Source organism: Artemia sp. Qi Xiang Cuo, chromosome 10 (genome assembly GCF_049724085.1).
Source record: "Artemia sp. Qi Xiang Cuo chromosome 10, ASM4972408v1, whole genome shotgun sequence".
NCBI classification, from domain to species: Eukaryota; Metazoa; Arthropoda; class Branchiopoda; order Anostraca; family Artemiidae; genus Artemia; species Artemia sp. Qi Xiang Cuo.
Window position 1 is genome coordinate 65,969,334 of NC_142803.1, and position 26,332 is coordinate 65,995,665.

Below are 26,332 nucleotides of genomic sequence, written 5' to 3' on the forward strand. Positions count from 1 at the left end.
TGTTTGTCTGGGCGGGTGCTGCTTATTCCAATACATAAGTTTCTCGGTTTTTGTCTCTGAATCTACGTATTTGTAAGTGTTTTTGTCTCTCTCACTCTTTTTGCTTGTGTGTCTGGGCTGGTGTTTGCTTACTCCAATGCATGCCTTTCTCGGTTTTTGTGTCTCGGTATTTGTATTTGTTTTTGTCTCTTTCACTATTTTTTGCGTGTTTGTCTGGGAGGATGTTTGCTTCTTACAATGCATGTCTTTTTCGGTTTGTGTGTCTGAATCTAAGTATTTGTATGTGTTTTTGTCTATCTCACTCTTTTTGTCTGTGTGTCTGGGTGGGTGTTTGCTTAGTCCAAATGCAAGTCTTTCTCGGTTTGTCTGACTGATTCTACGTATTTTTATGTGTTTTTGTCTCTCTCACTCTTTTTGCCTGTGTGTCTGGGCTGGTGTTTGCTTATTCCAATGCATGCCTTTCTCAGTTTGTGTGTCTGAATCTAGGTATTTGTATGTGTTTTTGTCTCTCTCACTATTTTTTGAGTGTGTGTCTGGGCGGGTGTTGCTTATTCCAATACATGTCTTTCTCGGTTTGTGTGTCTGAATCTATGTATTTGTATGTGTTTTTGTCTCTCTCACTCGTTTTGCCTGTGTCTCTGGGCGGGTTTTTGCTTATTTCATTGCATGTCTTTCTTGGTTTGTGTGTCTGAATCTGAGTATTTGTATGTGTTTTTTTCGCTCTCACTCTTTTTGCCTGTGCGTCTTGGCGGATATTGACCTATTCAAATGCAAGTTTTTCTCGGTTTATATGACTGATTCTATGTATTTTTATGAGTTTTGTCTCTTTCACTCTTTTTTTCTGTGTGTCTGGGTTGCCGATTGCTTATTCCAGTTCATGCATTTCTTAGTTTGTGTGTCTGAATATCTGTCTTTGTATTTTTTTTTGTCTCTCTCACTATTTTTTGTGTGTGTTTCTGGGCGGAGGTTTGCTTCGTCCATTGAATATCTGTCTCGGTTTGTGTGTCTGAATCTATGTCTTTGTAAGTGTTTTTGTCTCTCTCAATCTTTTTGCTAGTGTGTCTGGGTGGGTGTTTGTTTATTCCAATGCATGTCTTTCTCGGTTGTTGTGTCTGATCTACGTATTTGAATGTATTTTTGTCTCTCTCACTCTTTTTGTCTGTGTGTCTGGGCGGGTGTTTGCTTAGTCCAATTCATGTCTTTCTCGGTTTGTGTGTCTGAATCTATGTATTTTTATGTGTTTTTGTCTCTCTCACTCTTTTTGTCTGTGTGTCTGGGCGGGTGTTTGATTAGTCCAATACATGTCTTTCTCGGTTTGTGTGTCTGAATCTAGGTATTTGTATGTGTTTTTGTCTCTCTCACTCTTTTTGCCTGTTTGACTGGGCGGGTGCTGCTTATTCCAATACATGTCTTTCTCGGTTTGTGTGTCTGAATCTACGTATTTGTATGTGTTTTAATCTCTCTCTCACTCTTCTTGCTTGTGTGTCTGGGCGGGTGTTTGCTTATTCCAATGCATATCTTTCTCGGTTTGCGTGTCTGGTCTACGTATTTTTATGTGTCTTTGTCTCTCTCATTATTTTCTATCTGTCTTTCTGAGCGGGTGGTTGCTTATTCCAATTCATTTCTTTCTCGGTTTGTGTGTCTGAATCTACGGATTTTTGTGTGTTTTTGTCTCTCTCACTCTTTTTGCCTGTGTGTCTGGGCTGGTGTTTGCTTATTCCAAATACATGTCTTTTTCGGTTTGTCTGTCTGAATCTACGTATTTGTATGTTTTTTTTGTCCCTCTCACTCTTTTTGTCTGTGTGTCCTGGTGGGTTTTCACTTATTCCAATTAAATGTGAATTTTTTGTTTTAGGCATGTTTCGTCTCATTCTAAGACACGTAAAAAATGTTGAAAAAAATACCATGTTAAAAAATAAAAAAATCCAAAGATAAAAAAGAAAAAAAAGAAAAAACAGTGGAATAATTTTAGTGCATAAAAAAAATTACAAAAATCTAAGTATCATAAAATATCATAAAAATCTAAGTATAAAATAAAATTGACAAAATCTAAGTATCAGATTGATTAAATTCTATATCAGCATCCTTTGTCGGATATGCTGGATAAAACTGACTAAATCTAAGTATCAGAGTGATTAACTGCTTTATCAGCATCCTTTCTCGGATATCTCGGATAAAATCCATGTATCAAAGTTATTAAATTCTATATCATTACCCATTTCTCGGATGCACGGGGTAAAATTGAAAAAATTTAAGTATCAGAGTGAATAACTTTTGTTTTGTTTTTATCAACATCTTTGGTAAGATACAACGAATATAACTAACAAAATCGAAATATCAGATTCATCAAATTCTATATCAGCATCCTTTTTCGGATATGCCGGATAAAATTGACAAAAGCTAAGTGTCAGAGTGAATAAATTTATTTTATCAACATCTTTTGTCAAATACATCAAATATAATTGACAAAATCTAAGTATCAGAGTGATTAAATGCTTTATAAGCATCCTTTGTTAGATATATCGGATAAAATCTAAGTATCAGAGGGATTAATTTCTAAATTTCTCGAATACATAGGATAAAATTGACAAAATCTAAGCATCAGAGTGAATATTTTTTTTATCAACATATTTTGTCAGAAACAAAGAATATAATTGACAGAATCTTAATATCAAATTGATAAAATTCTATAACAGCATCCTTTGTCGGATGAGCTGGATAAAATTGACAAAAGCTAAGTGTCAGAGTGAATAAATTTTTTTTATCAACATCTTTTGGAAAATACATGAAATATAATTGACAAAATCTAAGTATCAGAGTGATTAAATGCTTTATCAGCATCCTTTGTCGGATATATTGGATAAAATCTAAGTATCAGAGTGATTAAATTCTATATCAACATCTATTGTCATATACATCGAATATAATTGACAAAATCTAAATATCAGAGTTAATAAATACTTTATCAACATCCTCTATCGGATATTTTGGATAAAATTGACAAAATCTAATTATCAGGATGATTAAATACTTTATCAAAATCCGTTATCGGATATGTCGGATAAAATTGACAAAATATAAGTATCAGAGTGATTAAATACCATATCAACATCCCTTTCTCGGATGCATGGGATAAAACTGACAAAATCTAAGTATCAGAGTGAATAAATGCTTTATCGACATCCTTTAAATGCATTATCAAAATCATTTATTAAATTCTATACCAACATCACTTTCTCGAATACATGGGATAAAATTGACAAAATCCAAGTGTTGGAATGAAATTTTTTTTTTATCCACATCCTTTGTCAGATACATCGAATAAAATTTGACAAAATCTAAATATCAGAGTGAATAAATGCTTTAAAAACATCCTTTATCGGATACGTGCGCGCACGTAAGCTAACCTAACCTATGGTTTTGATATTTCCGAGCTGCTTTCCCAGTGGTACTCCATGGTAGGTTATTGAGACTATCTAGTTTATAGACCTTATTAAATCACTAATTTTTTCCCATTGGAGGGATAAACACCGACACATTATTTAAAAAAAAAGGGAAAACGAATTATTCGAAGAAAGTGTGTGAACATGATAAAGCCATTACCACTCTAAGTGAACCTAAATTAACTCAACTTTTTGAATATCTCTCGCACTATGACTGTGTTTCTGAGCGGGTGTGGTGCCATCTATTACCAGTCTAACCTAAATTCAACGTAACGATGCATGAAGTCAAAATGAATAGAACTTGGATTCTATCACTGTTATGTGATGTATCCGATAAAAAACTTTGAAAACGAATTTATTATTTCTGGTACTTAGATTTTGTCAATTTTATTCGATATATCTGACATGTGATGTTGATAATATTTTTAAGGGATATTGATAAAGAATTTATTCATTCTGATACTTAGATTTTGTCAATTTTATCCCATGTATCTGAAAAAGGGATGTTGATATAGAATTTAATAACTCTGATACTTAGATTTTGTCAAGTTTATCCCATGTATTCGAGAAAGGGATGTTGATATAGAATTTAATCAAACTGATGCTTAGATTTTGTCAATTTTATCCGATATAGCCGACAAATGATGTTGATAATGCATTTAAAGGATGTTGATAATGAATTTGAACATTCTGATACTTAGATTTTATCAATTTTATCCCATGTATCCGAGAAAGGGATGTTGATAAAGTATTTAATCACTCTGATACTTAGATTCTGTCAATTTTATCAGACATATGCGACAAAGGATGTTGATATAGAATTTAATCAATCTGATACTTAGATTTTGTCAATTTTATCTTATATAGCCGACAAATGATGTTGGTAATGCATTTAAAGGATATTGATAAAGCATTTATTCACTCTGGTACTTAGATTTTGTCAATTTTATCTGATATACCCGACAAATGATGTTTAAGATGAATTTATTCACTCTGGTATTTAGTTTTTGTCAATTTTATCCGACATATTCGACAAATCATGTTGATAAAGCATTTATTCAATCTGATACTTAGATTTTGTCAATTTTATCCGATGCGTCTGACAGAGGATGTTGATAAAAAAAAATGTATTCACTCTAACACATAGATTTCGTCAATTTTATCTGACATATCTGACAAAGGATGCTGATAAAGCATTTATTCACTTTGATACTTAGATTTTGTCAAATTGATTCAACATGTCAAACAAAAGATTCCGATAAAGTATTTATTCACACTCTGACACTCAGGTTTTGTTAATTTTATCCAACTTATCCGACAAAGGATAGTGATAAAGCATTTATTCGCTCTGATACTTATATTTTGTCAATTTTATTCACCATATCCGACAAGGGATTCCGATAAAGTATTTATTCACACTCTGACACTTAGATTTTGTTAATTTTATCCAATGTATCTGGCAAAGGATGTTGATAAAAAAATTTATTCACTCTAACACTAAGATGTTGTCAATTTTATCCTATGTATCCGATATAAGGATGTTGATATATAATTTAATCACTCTGATACTGAGATTTTGTTAATTTTATCCGACATATCCGATAAAGGATGTTGTTAAAGCATTTATTCACTCTGATATTTAGATTTTGTCAAATTTTATTCAATATATCTGACAAAAGATGTGGATAAAAAAAATTATTCACTCCAACACTAAGATTTTGTAAATTTTATCTCATGTATTTTAGAAAGGGGTGTTGATATGGAGTTTAGTCAATCTGAAACTTGGCTTTTTTCCATTTTATACGATAAAGCAAACAAATTATGTTGATAAAGCATTTAAAGGATATTTATAAAGCATTTATTCACTCCGATACTTAGATCTTTTCAATTTTATCGAATGTATTCCAGAAAGAAATGTTGATATAGGATTTAATCACACTGATAATTGGATTTCGTCAATTTTATCCGACATATCCGATAAAGGATGTTAATAAAGTATTTATTCACTCTGATATTTAGATTTTGTCAATTATATTCGTTGTATCTGACAAAAGATATTGATATAGAATTTAATCACTCTGATACTTAGATTTTATCCTAGATATCCGACAAAGGCTGCTGATAAGGCATCTAAACACTCTGATCCTTAGATTTTGTCAATTATATTTGATGTATTTGACAAAAGATGTTGATAAAAAAAATTTATTCACTTTGACACTTAGCTTTTGTCAATTTTATCCAGCGTATCCGACAAAGGATGCTGATATAGAATTTAATCAATCTGATATTTAGATTTTGTCAATTTTATCTGATATACCCGACAAATGATGTTGGTAATGCATTTAAAGGATATTTATAATGAATTTATTCACTCTGGTACTTAGCTTTTGCCAATTTTATCTCATATACCCGACAAATGATGTCGAAGATGAATTTATTCACTCTGGTACTTAGATTTTGTCAGTTTTATCCGACATATTCGACAAATGATGTTGATAAAGCATTTATTCAATCTGATACTTAGATTTTGTCAATTTCATCCGATGCATCTGACAGAGGATGTTGATTAAAAAAATTTATTCACTCTAACACATAGATTTCGTCAATTTTATCTGACATATCCAACAAAGGATGCTGATAAAGCATTTATTCACTCTGATACTTAGATTTTGTCAAATTGATTCAACATATCCGACAAAGGATGCTGATAAAGTATTTATTCATACTCTGACACTCAGGTTTTGTCAATTTTATCCAACTTATCCGACAAAGGATGGTGATAAAGCATTTATTCGCTCTGATACTTAGATTTTGTTAATTTTATTCAATAAATCCGACTAGGAATGCTGACAAAGCATTTATTCAAACTTTGACACTTAGATTTTGATAATTTTATCCAATGTATCTGCACCGGATGCTGATAAAAAAATTATTCACTCTAACAAATAGATTTTGTCAATTTTATACTATGTATCTGAGATAAGGATGTTGATATAGAATTTAATCACTCTGATACTGAGATTTTGTCAATTTTATCCGACATATCCGATAAAGGATGTTGTTAAAGCATTTATTCACTCTGATATTTAGATTTTGTCAAATTTTATTCGATGTATCTGACAAAGGATGTGGATAAAAAAAATAATTCACTCCAACACTTAGATTTTGTCAATTTTATCCCATGTATTCGAGAAAGGGATGTTGATATAGAATCTAATCAATCTGATACTTAGATTTTGTCAGTTTTATTCGATATAGCCGACAAATGATGTTGATAATGCATTTAAAGATTGTTGATAAAGCATTTATTCACTCTAATACTTAGATTATTTCAACTTTATCCTATGTATCCGAGAAATAGGTGTTAATATAATATTAAACCACTCTGATACTTGTATTTTGTAAATTTTATCTGAAATATCTGGTAAAAGTTTTTAATAAAGTATATATTCACTCCGATATTTAAATCTCTTCTATTATATTCGTTGTATCTCACAAAAGATGTTTTATATAGAATTTAATCACTCTGATACTTATATTCTTTGCGAAATATCTGACAAAGGATGCTGATAAAGCATTTAATCACTCTGATACTTAGATTTTGTCAATTGTATTTGATGTATTGGACAAAAGATGTTGATAAAAAAATTTATTCACTCTGACACTTAGCTTTTGTCAATTTTATCCAGCAAATTTGACAAAGGATGCTGATATAGAATTAAAATCAATCTGACATTTAGATTTTGTCAATTATATTCGTTGTATCTGACAAAAGATGTTGATAAAAAAAATTATTCACTCAGATACTAAGCTTTTGTCAATTTTATCCCATGTATCCGAGAAATTTAGAATTTAATAATTCTGATACTTAGATTTTGTCAATTATATTTGATGTATTTGAAAAAAGATGTTGAAAAAAAAAATTTATTCATCTGACACTTAGCTTTTTTCAATTTTATCCAGCATATCCGACTAAGGATGCTGATATAGAATTCAATCAATCTGATATTTAGATTTTATCAGTTATATTCGTTGTATCTGTAAAAGGATGATGCTATCAAAATATAATTACCATTATACTTAGGTCTTGTTAGTTTCATCCCATTTATTCGAGAAATGGGTGTTGATATAGAACTCAGTAACTCTAATACTTAGATTTTATACAAGATATCTGATCAAAGATGCTTATAAATCATTTAATCATGCTGATACTTAGATTCTGTCAATTATATTTGATGTATTTGACTAAATATGTTGATAAAAAAAATTTATTCACTCTGACACTTAGCTTTTGCCAATTTTATCCAGCATATCCAACAAAGGATAATGATATAGAATTTAGTCAATCTGAAATTAAGATTTTGTTAATTATATTCATTGTATTTGACAAAAGATGTTGATAAAGAAAATTATTCACTCTGACACTTAGATTTTGTCAATTTTATCCCATGTATTCGAGTAATGGATGTTGATATAGAATTTAATCAATATGATACTTAGATTTTGTTGATTTTATCCGATATACCCGGCAAACGATGTTGATAATGCTTTTATTCACTCTGATACTTAGATTTTGTCAATTATATTTGATGTATCTGACAAAAGGTGTTGATAAAAAAAATTGTTCACTCTGACACATAGATTTTGTCAATTTTGTCCCATGTATTCGAGAAAGGCATGTTGATATAGAATCTATTCAATCTGATACTTAGATTTTGTCAGTTGTATCCGATATATCCGACAAATGATGTTGATAATGCATTTAAAGATTTTTGATAAAGCATTTATTCACTCTAATACTTAGATTATTTAATTTTTACCCTATATATCCCATAAATAGGTGTTGATATAATATTTAACCACACTGATACTTATATTTTGTAAATTTTATCCGAAATATCTAGTAAAAGTTTTTATTAAAGTATATATTCACTCCGATATTTAAATTTCGTTTATATTATCCGGTATATCCCACAAAGGATGTTGATAAAGTATTTATTCACTCTTGAGATTTATATTCTTTGTGAAATATCTGATAATGGCTGCTGATAAAGCATTTAAACACTCTTACACTTAACATTTTTCAATTGTATCTGATTTATTGGACGAAAGATGTTGATAAAAAAAATTTATTCACTCTGACACTTAGCTTTTGTCAATTTTATCCAGAATATCTGACAAAGGATGCTGATATAGAATTAAAATCAATCTGACATTTAGATTTTGTCAATTATATTCGTTGTATCTGACAAAGGATGTTGATAAAAAAAATTATTCACTCTGTTACTTAGATTTTGTCAATTTTATCCCATGTATCCGAGAAATTTAGAATTTAATCATTCTGATACTTAGATTTTGTCAATTATATTTGATGTATTTGACAAAAGATGTTGAAAAAAAAAATTTATTCATCTGACACTTAGCTTTTTTCAATTTTATCCAGCATATCCGACTAAGGATACTGATATAGAATTTATTCAATCTGATATTTAGATTTTGTCAATTATATTCGTTGTATCTGACAAAAGATGTTGATAAAAAAAATATTCACTTTGATACTTAGATTTGTCAATTTTATCCCATGTATCCGAGAAATGGGTGTTGATATAGAATTTAATCACTTTGATACTTAGTTTTTAAACGAGATATCTGACAAAGGATGCTGATAAAGCATTTAATCACTCTGATACTTTTATTTTGTCAATTATATTTCATGTATTTGACAAAAGACGTTGATAAAAAAAATTTATTCACTCTGACACTTAGCTTTTGTCAATTTTATCCAGCATATCCAACAAAGGATAATGATAAAGAATTTAGTCAATCTGAAATTAAGATTTTGTTAATTATATTCGTTGTATCTGACAAAAGGTGTTGATAAAAAAAATTATTCACTCTGACACTTAGATTTTGTCAATTTTATCCCATGTATTCGAGAAATGGATGTTGATATAGAATTTAATCTATCTGATACTTAGATTTTGTTAATTTTATCCGATATACCCGGCTAATGATGTTGATAATGCTTTTATTCACTCTGATACTTAGATTTTGTCAATTATATTTGATGTATCTGACAAAAGGTGTTGATAAAAAAAATTGTTCACTCTGACACTTAGATTTTGTCAATTTTATCCAACATATCCAACAAAGGATGCTGATATAGCATTTATTCACGCTGATACTTAGATTTTTTCAACTATATTCGTTGTATCTGACAAAAGATGTTAATAAAAAAATTAGTATCTCTGACGCTTAGCTTTTGTCAATTTATCCCATGTATTCAAGAAATGGATGTTACTATAGAATTTGATCAATCTGATTCTTAGATTTTGTCAATTTTTTCCGATATACCCGACAAATGATGTTGATAAAGCATTTATTCACTCTGATACTTAGATTTAGTAAATTTTATCCCATGAATCCGAGAAAGGGATGTTGATATGGATTTAATCACTCTGATACTTAGATTTTGTCAATTTTATCCGACATATCCGATAAAGGATGTTGATAAAGTATTTATTCACTCTGAAATTTACATTTTGTCAATTTTATTCGATGTATTCTGACAAAGAATGTTGATGGAAGCGAATTCAATCGATAAAGAATGTTAATAAAGAATTTTTTCAATTTTTTTCGTAACTTCCCGAATTAAATTTCTGTATTGTGTATCCGAGAGGTGAATTCAAGAAAGAGTTTGTTACTTACTTACTTACAATTTTTTCATAATGTCATTTCCAACAACTGATGTTAATAATGAATTTATTCATTCTGATACCTAGATTTCGTCAATATTATCCCATGTGTCTGACAATAGATGTATACAAATTACTTTTCTTACATCTCCGATGTTTTAATAGACATTCTAAACGTTTGATATGCTAGCTTACTCTAAAAATAATGAACACACAACAATATAATGCATAATATATTTTTAATGAAACAATACTATGTAGAATATTATTTAAAAAATACGTTATGATACATTATTAATATCAATAATCAACTTTGGACATTTTTAATCTGTTCCATAAAATAGCTCACCATGTTCTCTCTTGATATTGTAGTTATTGTCATCTCTTAGTTCGTAATCAGTAGAATAATCATTATTCCATTTTAAGTCATACACAATTTTTACTGGTGTGTCATCGACAGGCTCAATATGCTTTTCGTCTATGGTATTATCTGGTTCAGTGACTGTTTGATCAATGACAGCAACATTTCCTCGTACTTTGTTTGTCACCGATTCATCTTTATATTCCATAAGAATATTTTCTGCCAATCTCCTTTTTATTTTCTGGCAATTTCAATGTCTATTATTACATTATTTTTGCACAGGTAACAGTTCCGGCAAGTAGACAAGATATGGTTTATGATATTAGTAGAAGAGTAGGCCTATCTTTTTTTTATCTTCCATTGAATTCTAATACCCGAAAGCTGACGATAGGATGTATCAGTAGGTAATGTGTTATCTGAAACAGAAGCAAGACGGAGTCCTCTGTCATTAGCGGTTATTTTTATGCTGACACTCTCTTTGAGTATAACCCTCTTTGGATATTTCGATCTTGCATATCCACCAACATAAGAGTGGAGTTTTTGCTGTAATCTAAAGAAATTTAATTTCCTATTGTCATGATAATGCATGCAAAGATTTCCAATTGTGCTATCATTTGTACTTGTTTCATAGTTTAAATACTTCTCCCTGTCGGCATTCAATGCTACAGTAACATTGTCATGTGAACACACTTTATTAAAATGCTCCATCTTCACTTTTTTTTAAAGATATGACTTATGTGTTTATCGTTCCACTGCATAAAAAATACTGATTTAATACATGCAATAAACTAAATAGTGTCGATAACCCGCCATAAAATACCAGTGGGAAAGCCGCATCGTGTCTCTGAGCAAGCATAGAGTACAATTGTTAGAGCCGTAAGCACATTTCATGTCATTTTAAGATACGTAAAAAAAAAGTTGAATAATTTCGAAGTCCAAAAAAAATTTAGTCCAATAAAAAAAGTGCTACTACAAACATTATTTTTCTAATAGTAAAAGTCATGACTAACATATCTATACCATTCTAATTTTGACTTTTTAATATACTAAATGTTATTTTTTTTTTGTTTTAAGTAAGTTTCATCTCATTCGAAGACATGTAAAAAAAAGTTGAAAAAAATATATCAAGTTAAAAAAAATAATAAAAAAAAGTTAAAAAAACATCAAAAAATGGGGGGAGGGGGCCAAAAAGTAGGAGGGGAGGGGGCACACTTCGATTTTGTGGATAGGAGACCTTTGGGGGCTTGAGGTCTCTGGTGGTTAGGGTCGTTGGTGCTTATGATCCTTGATGGTTCTTACTCACATACACCTTACTACTTGATTTGCGAGGATTTCTAAGGTTTGTTCTGAATTTAATTATTAAATTCTCTTCTTGCCATCAACATCTCTCTTAGTATCAACTTTCTAGTATACTATAACGTTAAACTCTACTTTAAATTGACAACACTGTTCAGACACCGCTTGTGTATTATACAGAACACATCGAAGAAGTAAAGCTAGTTCAAGTCATAAGACCATTTTATCATCGCTAACCATTTCCATAGATTGATATTGTTCCAAATTTATAATAAATAATCTATGAGTTAACAACCCCGAGGGGTTACCTTAACTGATAATCACCAATTCGCAAATGCTGTACCCTTTTTTTGCAATTAGAGTTAGCTTTAGCAGCGACACATTCCTAACAAACTAGTCTTGACTAAAGGCAATTGTCCAATAATCAGTTTAACCCTTTTTTCTCCACCTTCATACGATCCAATTCGCAAATGCTATCTAGCTCTGTTTTTCCCCATTATTCAATTAATATTGTTCGTATAGTCCAATTCGCAAATGCTATACCCTTTTTTTCTCCACCTTCATACGATCCAATTCACAAATGCTATCTAGCGACACATTCCTAACAAACTAGTCTTGACGAAAGGCAGTTGTCCAAAATATCAGAAACCAGTCTGATATCACATACTTCAAAGAAACGGAACACTGAATATTACAAGGGTGATAGACAACTTTTCCTACAAAATAATTTCTAAATACACGATTTCACAATTTCTAGTGTTTGGTTAAAAAAAATGTTCTGCAATCTTATTCATACTTTCAAAAAATGTTTGATCACTTTATAGGTATATAATATAAAAGGTTTGGTCACTTATTGCAATATGCATGCTAAAGTTTAATCTATATTCATGACCCTGGGCTTGAAGGTTTAAAACAGATTGTATGGATACTACTAACGTAGTAGAAAGGTCTGGAAGTTAGGTCTTTGAGGATGAAAACCTCCCCCCCCCCAGCCTTCTGGACAAGGGTTGTAAGTTATGCCCTGGGGGCATATAAAGTTTGTATTGAAATCGTTGTCCTAGACACTTCAAAAGGGCTCATTTGATTGGAAATTGAAAGGGCTAGTGCCTTTTTTAATGGTTGAAAGTGATGGGAGAGCAACTAACGCCCCTCACACGCCCACCATTTTCCCCAACACATGCAGTCAAAGTTTTGAGATGGCCATTTTGTTTAACGTAGTTAAAAGTTCTGGAAATTATGTCTTAGAAGATGACAACCACCCTCACAGCCCTTAGGGTAAGGTTTTTAATTTATGCCCTGGGGGCGTATAAGATGTTTATAGAAAGAGTTATCGTAGAAACGCAAAAAGGGCTCATTCGATTGGAAATCGAAAGGCCGAGTGCCCATTTTAATAGTCGATACATTCCTAACAAACTAGTCTTGACTAAAGGCAATTGTCCAATAATCAGTTTAAGCCTTTTTTCTCCACCTTCATACGAAGGTGGAGAACGTGAAAATAGATCTAAAATTAGATAAAAAAAATATTATTTAATAGCATTCTATTTATCAATTAAAAAATTAATCAAATATTAAGTAATTACTTTCTAGAGCAATTTAAAATTAAAATCTTCCTAGAAAAATAAGTCTTTTCGTTTTAACATGAAGAAAGAAAACGATCAAAAATGGGGTTTTTAAAGGCCAAAGGAAAATACTGAAGAAATACACAAAGCGAATATTTCGAGAGAATAGCCGCCTCTCTTCTTCAGCGCGAACAAAATAATATAATCAGTGAAAATGCTGAAGGAAAAAACAAAAAACAAGCTTGAAAAAAAACAATGAAAAAAAATTAAAAGATAAATAAAATTCAATAAAAGCAAAAAATTATAAGAATTAAACCGATGTAAAATATATTATTTTTGGCTTTTATTGAATTTTATTTATGTTTTAATTTTTGTTTTTTTCATTGGTTTTGTTGACTTTTCACGCTTGCTGTTCGTTTTTTTTTTTTGGAAGATTATTTATACTTATGCAATAATTAATAAATACTGCACATTCCGCCTGAAAATACCAAACCACGCCGAAATAAACCAAAACCACGCCGAAATAAAATTCAGCTGTGGCGGACAAAATTCTGCCACCACCAAAAAAATATCAGCGGCGCACCGTCAATTTGTCGGCGTTTCCTCGATTTTTCGAAATGTTTCAGCTACTTTTAAAAAAAATTTGAAAACTAAATTGGCATCAGTTTTTATCAGAATTCAGTCCAAGATTCATTTTTAGCTTCATTACCATGACTGAACTTTGGACAAAATAAGGACGAGATATCAATCTTAACTTTTCACATACATTCTTTTGACCCATTTTTAACGTTATTTTTACTGTTAATAATTTATCCTCTGAAAATAAATTTATCTTCACTTCCAAAGTTTCAAAAACGTTTTTCATCAATTTCTAAAGATATACTTCTAGAATATTTAATAACTGGTGGTTCAATTGCTTGTGTCAGTGCTTATCGGGGGGGGAGGGGGAGGGGCTATGGATGAGTACGAAATAGTCCTCGAAACACTTCTATTCAGTACTTTGTTTTATAATTGGAGAAAATGCACTTGTCATAAAGCGAGACCTTAAACTGCCTAATATATGAATTAACCCAACAAAATACGTTATTTAAAATTTTATTTAAATTAAGCTCTAAGGCTGAAATTAAACAAATGTACTTTCACCTGAATTCTATGGCTAATTTATAAAACTTCGATAGAATCTGAAGTGTATGTCTTACTTCTTGTCTGAATCCCCTGGTCTTGCAACCTGGTCTTGCATCACTCTCTACGCTACAGAAGCTATTATTTCTCATTACTTCAAGATTGAATCCTCTCACTTAAGAGAGATATAATAAAGCTTTTAAACTTAAATGTTTCAACGGAATCCTTTGAGAATGAAAGAGATTATTTATATTCCTTCCCATCTCGGCAATTAAGGTACCGCGTTTGTGGACGACATGGTGGGTAAGCATATCAAACGATCAAAGTTTTACTTTAGCGTCTAGGATTTAATACTTGATTTTTTTTATTTTTTTTTACATAGCCAATTTTGAAAAAACGTAGCTTGTCATTCTTTAAGAACAGTTTGTTCCAGGGGAAGAAAAAGAGGAAGCATTTTGTAAAGAAAAGGTTTTACATAAAAAGAGGCAACATCTTATAAAGAAAAGCATTATTTATTATTAAATTTTTAATTCTAGCTTTAAAATTCAGATTTTAATTTGAATTAAGCTTTAAATTCCCCATTTTGTTAATTCTCAGACAGTTTAAGGAGCCAGGAGAAAAAATTTCAAAACACTTAGCTAGAAATAATCTCTATCACTTTCCTTTAAAGCTTTGACAAACTTGTAGTTATCATGTATAAAAATAAGCTTTTTTACACTGCGTGGGACCAACATAGAACTTAGCAGCAACGATTAGTCCTGCATTCCTGAAAATACTTTCTTCTACGGCACTTGTTACCGCCAACGATAGAACTTTTTTTTTCCAAAGCTGCAATCCATGGCAGCTGAGTAAAATATCTTTTCTAGAAGGCAGTGGTTGCATTGATTGAATCAACTAGAGGAGGACCTTTTGATCTCCTGGTTAGGGCTGACAAGCCCAAATATAAATCAACTTGACGCCGAACCACATCATCGTTTTGATTCTGTTCTGCATTGTCTTTCTGACACGTTATTTGCTCGAGCAGCCTCGTTTTTATCATATATGTTCATGAAAAGATTTAGAGTTGCCGCTCTTCCGAGAAACCCCACTAGCCACAATCAAAAAACTGTTTGGGGTAGCTCATCCACTGACAGCACCAGAGATTACAGTCTCCTCTTCAAGCTTTTCGAGGGCCCTCTCCTCTTTGCACAAAAGAATTTCTACTGTACTAAAATACTCACCACAAGTTGAAGTGAAGGGACGTAATGTTGATTGGACAAACACAGTTCGCAGGAGATGTTATAAAGAACCAAATGTCAGCCGCCAGTACTAGAGGCTCAACCATTTTGAACAAAAATTCCCTTCTTGTCAGTGAGCCATCAAGAAGGTTAGACGCTCATCAGTTTCATTTATCTTGAATGTTTCAAGGTCCAAAAGTGCAGCTGTTACCATGAGATCATCCCTTGGGAAGCAAAGTCAAACTTGTTTTTCGCATTTTCTTTCAGAAGCAAAATACAGCTACTATCAATAGGCCGCTCCTCAAGGTGACCTTTTAAAAAGTCCCGCCAGAGCAGAGTAACATTTTGGGTGGGAAGGAATTTTCCCTCAATATACTCGACTGTAGCAGAAACGTTTTGTAGTAGAGAGAAAAGGTAACACATCAGTTCATATTCCTCATCATCGAGAACATGATCAGTTTCCCAATTTTACACAAAAACTTGTTTGAGGGCCTTTGTGTTGAATAATACTTTACGTCATACTACATGTTGCGTTCCATTTTTTGGGGAAACGCCGTTACAGGGACCTGCATTGTTCATATCTTGATAACATAGGAGGTAGATCATCGGCAAGCTGCACAATGTGCAACTGAGTCAACATCAATTACCTCATCTAAATCACAAAATATTTTAAGGAATTCATGACTATTTTGAAATTTAATTTTTTCGAGAAGGATGTTAGGAGGACAAAAAAAATCGTATACAAATTTAGTTCTTCCACTTTGTACATGCTTCCATGTACATATGTATAAATACATTTTGGTTGGGGAGGTGGGAAGTTAGTAATTAAATTTTTCAATCTTGCTTTCAGGCCTTAGTAGAATAGCTGCATTTTTGCATATGGTAAGAAATCAATGAATAAGGTAGTCGAGGAATATCGAGGCTAGTCGAAACTAATTTTAGTTAGAAAATATTGCATTGTAGCAGAAGACAGAAACCAGTGAATGATAATCTAAAGTCCATAGTTGACGAGCGCCGTCTCAACACTCTTCAATCTAAGTCGCTTCGAACAATCTAAGGAATCCGATGGACAGACTTTGTCAGCGACGACCGCCTACGAAGTATGACTTTCAGGTCACCTTTGTCACAGCTGATAGCCGAGCAGACAGTTCGTTGGTTAAGACATCTTTTGCAATTAACTGCCGATATTCCGGGTCAGATTCTTTACGACTTTGGACCAGCCAGTAGTGGCTGGAAGCGTCCAAGCGGAAGACCCAAGTTCCGGTGAAGTGATGGTCTTGGGATTTTCCTGGATCAAGCTGGAATTTTGCTGTCTCGTGCAGAGGCCCTAGCTGCAGACCGTCTCACGTGGAGAAGGCTGACGATGCTCTAAACGCCACCCCGGCATTAGGATTAACAACGTAACATTGTCAAAGAGTAGATCCAAAAACATTTTGAGAGGATCAAACATTTTTGCATGTACTGTTAGATAGTAGATTTTGCATTATATTCACCTCTCAATAATATCAGAAATTAATTTGGCACTTAAAATTCGCTGCAGCACGCCCCCACCGACCGTATCGGCGGCGGCATCGGTACGCTGAAGTCTTTTTGGCGGGGGCGCACTCTAAGATTTTTGTGGCGTGCCGCTGGTTTTTGGGGCGGCTTCGGGGATTAACTGAATATTGGAAATTTCTACCTAACAGACATATATTTGCAAATCCAACATAAAGTTTAATCAAGAGTATTAAATTGACGGATTTCTGCTATACTGTATCAACTGAACGGGGGGGGGGGGTTCCCTAAAATTCCTCACTCCCTTCCCCCCGCTGATGTAAAAAAAAATACTTTTTTGGTATTTTAGTGGAAACAAGTTGCCGCCTATATTTTAAAACATGCATTTTGCCCCCATCCCCCAATTTTCTTGAATTAATGTCACTGGCTATGTTGGCATTCCTACTGTTCTAATATTAAACGCATAGAAATTTATGATTAATTCTCAACATGCTCCGCAGTTTTCGGATTAAGAACGAGTATGCAAAACAATTAATGAAGATACAAGTAAGGTTACAATCTGTCATAGTAAGTATAAAAGAAATATTAAACTACTTTAACTTATCAACACTAATTTTATTGAAATAAATTTAGTTCAATAATTTCAACCAAGTTACTTTATAAACATTTACATATGAATAACCAATTACATAAATTTACATTTCTCAACCAAAGTATTTAAATTGTTTAGATTGTTAATCCTTATGGATCAATCTGTTATAGTTTGAATAAAAACTTGTTAAAACTAGAAAAATTCTAACTAAACTAACTAAAACTAAAACATAGAAAAATTCTTCTGAATACTCTCAAACTTGAGTTAACTTTTCATTTTAGTTTCTGTTATACTACTTTAGCTCTTTATTTTTCTATTCCTCAATCATATTATATTTTAAACAATAAAACGTGAACAATTTTACATATATCAAAACTTTGTCTATGCTACTGAGAAAACTGCTATCCATTTACCATAAATCCTTTCCACAACAACATCGAAATGCCACTAGCTTGAATTACTCATCCTCAACTCTTTATCACAGAAAGATCAGAACCTTGATTAGATAATGAATATTCCAGAAGAAGAATTACAACAAAGAATGATAAAAATCGTATCTACATGCCTGATAAGAACGGGGGGGGGGGGTAATTGCTAGAAAATTATTGGGAAAATTTGATTGCTCAATGTATCTTTTCAAATATTAAGCCCTTCCCCCCTAACCCATAAAATTACAGTACATCGTAGGCTGCAAATTTCGATGCAGATCGAATTCCTAGTCAATGTGACGGGTGTGGGCCATATAGTTGGGCATAAGTGTCCTGTCCCCGTCTCTATCCCCTAGAAATGATGTCCTTCAGTACATCTCAAGGGGATGGAAGGGTGATTACCCTAGCAACAAAATACCCCAGTTCAAAGAGTGGTAAAGCAGTGGGTAGGCCAAAAACCTGGGTAACCATGAGTTAGCTAGATATAAATGATACATTTTTGCCACCAAACAATACGCCAAAAAAACTAGCTGGGAAAAATCAGCAAGCCGGTCTCACGTCAACGGACTTTCAAAGAAAGCACATAAATAGCTACCCGGAAAGCAATGTAGAATGATGAAGAGTTTAATGAAGAGTGATGCAACACAGGCTCTCCTCACAAGAAAATTTCATCATTGTCTTTGGATATTAATTAAAAAAAACTTTCCGAAAAATAAGTTTTTCAAAGGAAAGTAAAGGCCATTTTAAACTTGAGCTCAGCAGATACAAATGCATTTTAAAATTCAAATTCAAAACGACCAGAAATTACTATTGAAGAATAAATGTAACCCAAAACGAACAGAAATTAAATAAGCAATCATAGCAAAAACACACAACAAGTAATAATATAAATGAATAAATAAAACTTAAAGCGAGTAATGCGTAAATTGAATATTAACATCAAGCTTAAAATGAAAAAAAATATCTTCCTATTGAAGTTTAAATGAAACTTAAAACGAACAGAAATTAAATAAACAATCAATGCAAACAAACATACAATAGATATTAGTGTAAATTAATAAATAAATCTTAAAACGAGTGAAACTTAAATTGAATGCGCAAATCAAGCTTGAAACGAACAAAAATCACCACAAACAAGAGTTTGGGTATGACCTACTTCTCTCACTGCAAAAGTATAAAACCTACTCCTTCATTGGCGCTTTACTGAAAACCAATTTTATTACAAATATTTTCTTTTGTATTTAATATTCAAAATGACATTAAAATTATAGTAAAATTTTGAACTGATGAGCTTTCAGCAATTAATATCATTTAAAACAAATATTCACTTTAATTTGTTAGTTCTTTCTAATGTTGTACATAACGAATTAAATTTCACTAAAAACTAGAGTTTGGATACTGCCTCCTTTTCTAACGGTAAGTAAAAACCAAAAGCCTACTGCGTCATTGGCACTTAATTGACTGTTTTTACAGCCACATTTGAGCAGTCCTTTGCAAGTTGTCACCGCCTTAGGCAGATAGTCCAGAAAAGCTCCCAGCTTCCGTCATGCTGCATCCAGCCGTTGAAACCTAGATCAAGTGGGGAAAGTTCAGGACAACACGATGATACCCATATCTGGATCTGCAGGTAAACGCATTTGGTATACTGCTCAAGAGCAGCCACTGTTGGTAGAAGTCATTCCATTCCGACGGTTTTTCGTGTGAAAATATCCGTCAGTAGACTGTTAACTTCAGACAAGATGCTTAATTTTTCGAAAAGAACGACGACAAATCACTGGATATCTGCAAAGTTACAATCTAGGAGCGGGGCTCCTGCTGAACTCACAGCAACGAAAGTCATAAGAATGAATTCCACAGCTTTCCATGTTTTCAAAGCACCATGATTTCCAAGAAAAGCAAAAGATTAAGTCGTATCACATCCAGAGAAGGCATACAAGAAGAGAAGGCTGCGAGACCTGTAAAGACCTAGACGATAAGTAATATCGATAATGCGCAGTGTTTTCGTCTTTGCTCCATGCTCATAGATGACAAACAGGTTTTAAATCTGAAGCTGCTGAAAAAAACTGCTGCAATCACATCTACATCAGAATCCACAGTTTTGAAAAAATAAGTAATGATAAATCATGGGAACTGAGCCTTGGCCCTCCCTACCTCTGGTCACTTTATTCAAGTCAACTGAATAAAAAAACAAAAAAATTAATATTACACACACACACATATATATATATATATATATATATATATATATATATATATATATATATATATATATATATATATATATATATATATATATATATATATATATATATATATATATATATATATATATATATATATATATATATATATATATATATATTTATATATATATATATATATATATATATATATATATATATATATATATATATATATATATATATATATATATATATATATATATATATATATATATATATATATATATATATATATATATATATATATATATTCCACAGCTGGATCCAGGTTTCTACGGCTGGATGCAGCATGACGGAAGCTGGGAGCCTTTCTGGACTATCTGCCTAAGGCGGTGACAATTTGCAAAGGACTGCTCAAATGTGGCTGTAAAAACAGGTGCAAATGTGCAAAAGCTTTTCTTAAATGCACAGATCTCTGTTCTTGCAAGGATTGTGACAATCAGTACAATCAGTGGTGCACTTTCTGTAGCTTTAATTTTCAAAAGCCGACTTCGAGCTTTATCCTGTCCTTGATAACCCTATTTTCTTTTTTAGTAATCTTTATGATGAAACAAGTCGAAATCAGCTATTTCATTCCTATGATCCATGTGATTGTTTTGAACTATTTTGAAATATCTGAAGTAGTTTAGTATTCTAAATTTTATCATCATAATAGTATGCTTCTTACGTCCGAAGTTCCTTAAGTCAAGCTGTTTGAGTTGAATAAATGTTTTTTTTACTGAAAGCTTATTGAGGAGATCTGAAAAGTTAATTAATTACTTACAATAAAAACATATGATCTCCTTCTGAATGTTATAGGGAGGGTATGAGTTTTTGTTAGAGTATGGCATAAAAACCGTGGTTATGAAACCGGTAAATCCTGAACCAAGAATCCGATTGTAAAATAACCACATTTTTGGAATCGAGAAACTTGAATGAGTCAGAAAAGATATCTTAAACTCTTTCATCGCTCATTCTCAAAATTCATGTTTTTTTTTTCTTCGCGCGGAAAAAAACAAAGTAGCGCGGATTCGCGCAGACAAATTTGAATTTGTGGCTCAGTCGATTCTTCACATTTTCCGTAACATATTCACCAGTTTCTATGCGATAATGATTAATAATAAAAACTCAAGAAGTAGAAATTACTCAGAAGTGCATGGAGCGTAGTGATGAAAATTATGATAAATCAGTATCCAGAAGTCAGACGACATAATAAAAAATAAGCACATTTTTGGGATCAGGAGAGACCAATTAATCAGAAATTTGCCTTTTATCGGAAAAATTTTGCATTCTGAAAATCATCTATTTTTTCCGCGTGAAAAAAAGCAAAACGGCACGATGATCGCATCGGAAAATGTGGGTCTGCCCCAAGTCAGATTTTTTATATTGTCTTGCACATATTTGCAAAATTTCATGCTTTTACCATAAAATGAACAAACCTAACTAACTCTTATCAAAACTTGTCTCATTGAAATTTTGCTCGTTGCACTTCCTTAATTCCTTTATTTTGAATTCATGAATATCTTTTAGATTTTTGTTTGCATCACTAATCTTTTTTTTTCGTGTTTTATTAACATTTTTAAATTTTAACTTGAAGGTGGTATGTTAAGTTTTATTATCTGACAGTTTGTTATGTATTACAAATCAAAGGTTGTGATCATGAGGTAATTTTCCTTGTTTTCGAAAAAAGTAGGAAACGCCCTCTAAAAGTCATAGGATCTTAATAAAAAATCACGTCATCAGATTCAGCAGATCATAGAAACTTTTTGTTGAAGCTACAAGCTACTATCTGCAAAAATGTAGTTTTTTTTTTGTAAGAAAAAAAATCAACGATGCAGTGTTATTTGTTTTTTTGTTTGTTTTTTTTTTCAGAGGCGATTTTATCGACCCAATGGTCCCAGAATATTGTGAGAGGGATCGTTCAAACGGAATTAAAATATCTTATGCCCTTCGTAAGTTACCAAAAAGCTCGGGGGCAACTGGACCTCCTCCCTAACCTCATTTCCCCCAAAAATCGTACGATAAATATTTTGAGACAGCCATTTTGTTCATCATAGTTAAAGGCTCAATAATTATACCTTTGGATATAACATGACCCTCCCCCTCAAAGCCCCAGAGGGAAAGGTCTTAGGTTATAAAAATTGCCCGTTGTTTACGCATAGTATTTGTTATTGGGAAGCATGCATACATTTTGGTTCCATTGTAACTGAATCACCGTGCAACTGAACCACATTGCAACTGAACCAAATTGCAACTGAACCAACTTGCAACTTAACCACCGTACATCTGAACCACCTTGCAACTTAACCACCGTGCATCTGACCCCCGTGCAACTGAACCCTAGTGCAACTGAGCCTTCATGTAACTTAATCCCCGTGCAATTCAACCCCATTTAACTAAACCCACATGTAACTAAACTCCCGTGCAACTGAACCACCAAGCAACTAGACCATCGTATATCTGAACCACCATACAACCTAACCCTTGCATAACTGAACGCTCATGAAACTCAACCCCCGTGCTTACATTGGTTAAAACAAAAATTATAATATTTACATTTTCAACCTTGGTGTACCATTTTGATTTTTGAATTAATGATATAAACAACTGTCAAGATGATTAATAAAAACGGCCTGTTTTTTTTTTCACAAAAACAAATAAAATAGGACTTAAAGCCAACAAAAACTCTTAAAGCCAGATTTATTTCACTTTTTTTTATGTCTGTTGATGGGGGTTTCCTTCGCCAACTTACGGTCTACGGTTCTAAGCGTTTACCCCTACCCACTCCCCGGGCAAAACGCTCCTATATAAAATACCCCCCCCCCCGTGGAGATTATGATTTTTCAAGTTTGAACATTTTATTTGAGCTCTTTTTTTTTTAGTTTAGTTTATGAGTGCTAAAGAAAGTAGAAAAGATAAATTTATGTGTAAGTCTTGCTCCCCCCCCCCCGGTGCAAAAATGTTCATCTCATGGAAAATCCTCTAGAAACTCCCCCCCCCCTCTTCAGAAAACTCCCATGCGAAAAATTTTTTATATTTCCCAATAACAAACACTATCTGTAAGCAATGGACAAATTACAAAACTTATAAAGGTGCTTAAACTTCTGCAATAGGGTTCTCTGATTGTTTTGTAGCTAGGAAGAGAGAGGGATTTCTCAAAGGGTTGAATGCCATAGAGTTTCAGCTCTCATTGAGCCTTCGGATAAATAAAGAATTAGCTCTGAGGGAAAGACGAGTGGAGGATGGAGGTAAAAATTGTTTTATAATCCCCTGTCAGTTATAGTCTTTTTTATACTTTATAAATCTTTTTTATTAGTTTTTTTTATCCACCATCCGTAAGAAATATTATTTTGGGGGGAGATTTTTATCAGCGAGGCATATTCCATGGGGAAGGTATAGTCCACGAGGTGTCATTTTCTCCGAGGTTGTAGTTTCCGGAGGTATTTTCATATGAGGATTTCTCTGGGGGGGATGCTGGTTGCTTTCCAATCACTTGACTTTTGAAAAGGACATTAAACCTTTCAATTTTCGATCGAATAATAAAATATGATTAACAAAACCCCTACAGTCCTCGGGGCAAGGACTGCAGGTTATTGCAAGTTACCCATTGTTAAAATTTAAGGTTTTTATAGAAGGGATGGTCGTACCAACTCTGGAGAAGGCTAATTTGATTAAAAATTAAAATTTTAAGTTCATTTTTGAAGAATCGAAGGTAATCAGAGGACAGTCAGTCTCCCTCTTAACTGCGACTCCCCCCCCTCCTCCCAAATGCATCTGATCAAAATAAAAAAAAAATATTTTTTTCAAAATAGTCTAAAGGTCAAATAACCATTTCTTAGGGTTTAAAAATCCCACCAGAAGCTCCTGGAGCAAAGTTAAGCTAGTTAGTCAATGTTAACACATAAGGTTTTAGTGTAAACATTTTTTGTATGAACTTGGGGGGGGTGCTCATTCGATTGGAAATCAAAGTTTCACTGTACTCTGTAAGAGTTAAAAGTGATCGAAGGGTTTCCACCCCCATCCTCGTTTTCCCCCCAAATACATCAGATCGATGACTTTGAGATGACTATTTTATTTAAAACAGTTCAAAGGTTAAATAACTATGCATTCAGGGCTCACAGATTCTAGCCCCTGGTGCAAAGATTTTAAGTTATGCAATTCACTTATTGTTAACACAAAAGGTTTTTTTTTCTTATCAAGAAAAGAGGGTATGTTTGGTCCTATCAATAAAAAAAGCATAGAGCCTTAAATTCAAATCTTAGGGAAATGTCAAGAAGAATGCCAAACACATTCAAAAAATATTTTTTCCTTAATTGGTTGTGAAAAGGAAATGCCTGCAATATTTACAATGGCTGATGGTATTCAATCAATCATCAATCATTTTATTAATACTAAACTGTATTACAAACGTAAAGAAAAATTAATTAGCCCAAGAAGCTTGGCTTGTTGTGGGCCTTAGAACACAATAATAAAATACTAAAACAATCATGAATATTACTCTAAATCAAATAATATATATTAAATAAAGATTAAAGAGAATAAACAATTCCATACAGTAAAAAAAAAAAAAAAAAAAAAAAAAAAAAAAAAAAAACGATATATAAGGAAAAAACACAAAAAGGAGAAAAACTAGGAAAAGAGGAAACAGGTAAAATAAACGAAGGAGAGAGAAATTACTAAACTGGAAATACACGACGAATAACTGCCTTTGCAGACAGAAAAAACGGGACATCCGGTGAGATTGAATTCCACAATTGAATTGATTTATAAACAGGAGACCTCTGGGCTGCTGTAGATGAACGTTTGGGCAAAATAAATCTACGAGAAGAACTACGTAGAAAAGTAGAGTATCTACCTGAGCCTGTCCGTGAAAAAGATTGCTGTAGAGGCGGTGGAAGTGTACCTAGAAAAGCAGAATGCGCTAAATAAAGATTACTCTTACTCACAATGCGATCCAGCGGAGCTATTCCAGTATCACTATACAGATCAGAGGAAGGATGGAGCCAAGGGAGAAGAAAAGTAGCCTTTATTGCCCTATTCTGGGTTCTTTAAAGTGAGCAGAGAAGAGATTTATTAGTATTTCCCCAGACAGAGCAGCAATAAGAAAGGTAAGGAAAAATAAAAGCATAATAAAGAGAAAGCATAACATCTGGGGTATGAAATGAGTTAACCCGGTTCAACATTGAAGACTGGCGGAATATGAGGGAACGGGTGTGAGTTATATGAGGCTTAAAAGAGAGAAAACAGTCAAGATACAAACCAAGAAATTTCACCATAGCAGCTTGCGGTATAACATCATTCCCATAAGTCAGGATGATTGGCTCCCTTACATCTCTCATACGATAAGGGGTCCTGAAGTGTACAATGGCACTTTTTTGGCTGTTGAGAGTCATACCAGTTGACCAGCACCAATCTTTTACTTTATCAAGGAGTCCTTGAGCTAGGGAAGTGGCAGATGGCAAGTCCACTGCAGCAATGAAAAAGTTACTGTCATCAGCAAGAAGAATAGGGTGCACAAGGGGATGAAGACCATCAACGAGATCATTAATGTAACTTAAAAAATAAAGTGGTCCAAGCACAAAGCCCTGTGGGACACCCTTCAATATAGGCAAAGTAGTGGAAGAATTACCATTAACTGAAACATACTGAGATCTTCCCGACAGATAAGACCTTAACCATTCTAGTGGGACTCCATGTACTCCAAATGACGACAGTTTAGACAAGAGAACAGAGTGGTCAACCATATCAAAGGCCTTTCAAAAGTCAAGAAATAGACCCAAAACACACAAGCCCTTGTCCAGATTAACTAGCACAAACTCTGTTGCATCTGAGAGTGCATACGAGGTAGAGAAAGTGGGAAGAATACCATACTGATGGTTAGTAGAAAGACCTCATGAGCTCTG

General features: G+C 32.8%; 1 protein-coding gene across 1 annotated transcript in view; it reads right to left on the reverse strand.

Moving 5' to 3' along the window:
• Window positions 1–26,332, reverse strand: part of LOC148948053 (uncharacterized) — a 476,379-nt gene that overhangs the window by 345,957 nt on the left and 104,090 nt on the right. The window lies entirely within an intron of this gene.